Consider the following 2,021-nt stretch of genomic DNA (forward strand, 5'->3'; position numbering starts at 1 on the left):
TTCTGCACAACTTCACTGCATTCCCTTCATTCCGACGCTCCCGCGGGGCTTCCAGTCGGTGCACCCGGTTCTTCTTGCAACGAGCACGCCTCAAAAGACGTCACATCCCCCCCTGCCTCTCTTCATCCAGCCCCACCCTGAGCTCTAAATATAGACTCTGTCTTTTACTTTCAAAAGACCGCACTGAACTTTCTCATGGCCCCACGTCTCCCGTCACACACTCCACTCTCCACGCTCTGGCGCAGTTCCTGTGGGAAGGGATGGAGCTGCTGCCATGGCAACCAGCGGTCCCAAATGGGCTCTGCTGGAGTGCACTTAGAAGTACAGTACAGGGAAGGGAGCTCAGTTAGCATGAGCGCAGTGTGCAGCTGCAGCTGCTGCTGCTGCTGCTGACGGAGGGGTGGAGGAGAGCAGAGCCACACAGGAGCTGGAGCTGAATCTGGGCGGATGCCTAAGCTGACATAGCAAGCTAATCTGCAGCATTTAGCATGCCAGGCAGCGCTCAGTCTTTGCTCCGTCACACCCCGAGGCACATTTAGGAGGCGAGAAAATGCACCGAGGAGAAACTTGGGATTGAAGAAAGGAAGATCTCTGCAGCAGGCAAGCTTTTGATTCAGCTTAGTCACTGCTATGACGGCAAAGTGAAGCTAGGCGCAGAAACAGCAGGGGAGCTGCTGAAACGTGTCATTTCATGAGGCTGCTGCTAACTCTCAGTGTTCATCATTGTTGACTTTTAGAAATGATAAAATGACATTTCATAGTTTAGCAGAGCCTTTCATTCTTTGCTTTGTCCGACTAAAACTGAGAGCGTCATTCGCTGTTTATCCACAGAGGAAGTGACGCTTCCTGACACGCTGACAAGCCAGAGCCAGATAGATGACTTTAAAAAAATAAATATATAATTTCTGTAATCTAGCAAACTAAACTAAGGCATGTCTGCCTCAAACAGAAAACAAGACTGATGTGTTTCTGATCAATCCTCTCAGATGAGTCAAAGTCGGAGAATTCAAAATGCAAACATGTTCTGAACCATCCAGCCTTCTATTTGTTTTCTTTTCTATGATCTGAAGGATGCAGTGTTTGAATGTTGCAGGATGAAGACCGTTGAACATTTGAGATATCAATATAACGTTTGACTAAAATGCTCTGATCGTCTGACGTTTGTAAAAGTCGACCATTGTTGTGTCGTACCCGAGCCGCTCAGTCATTGGACGAGCCTCTGGAGAGCGCCAATTTACTACCTGAAATAAAGATGTGACGTTAACCCAGGAGTGGGACTCCCACTGGGACTGCTGACGCACACACACACACACACACACACACACACACACACACACACACACACACACACACACACACACACACACACACAACAGCCCCCCCCCCCCCCTGTATGAAGGATTATGGGGTGAAAAGGGTTCAAACTAAGTTATTCATTGAACTTGTAAAAACAGCCACGTGGTTCATAATGAATGGGTTCCTCTCGATCTGTTTGGACGATTTCCACCAATCAGACGCCTTAAAATAAGCAAGGAATTACCAGCACTGTTGGCTGACAGCTTCAAACAGCCAATCAATCCTCCTCCCCGTTTCCATTAAAATGAGGAATAAACCGATGAGTCATTAATTCACCGCGGAGTTCAACCTGAGACGTGACGTGTTGCTGAGAACAGGCCCCACCTTTACCATATATCCTGCAGGTGAAAGACGGCGGCTTCGTCTGCTCTGATTTATCCTCAGAGAGAGAGAGAGAGAGAGAGAGAGAGAGAGAGAGAGTGCACGTAATGCTGCAGATTAAAACCTCCTTTGATTTAAGGTGTGATGTAAGATCGCCCTCCGCCTGCGAGGTGATGTCACGTTTATCTGACTCCCCAACATGAGCTGAACATCTGAAAGCTCGGGTCAAGGAGGTGCCCCCCCCCCCCCTCCTTCCCCCTCCTTCCAAAAGGCGAAGATGATGAGGCTGAATGTTTGTCTGGTGGAGTCTGGGCAGTGAAGGAGGAGAGGCTTTAGGATCCAGC

The 2,021-nt window shown here is 48.9% G+C and overlaps 1 protein-coding gene across 1 annotated transcript in view; it reads left to right on the top strand.

The window, feature by feature from the left end:
- The window catches only part of rapgef2b (Rap guanine nucleotide exchange factor 2b), a 74,499-nt gene that overhangs the window by 49,088 nt on the left and 23,390 nt on the right, over nt 1–2,021 (top strand).

The sequence above is a fragment of the Symphodus melops genome, assembly GCF_947650265.1.
Source record: "Symphodus melops genome assembly, chromosome: 9".
Lineage (NCBI taxonomy): Eukaryota > Metazoa > Chordata > Actinopteri > Labriformes > Labridae > Symphodus > Symphodus melops.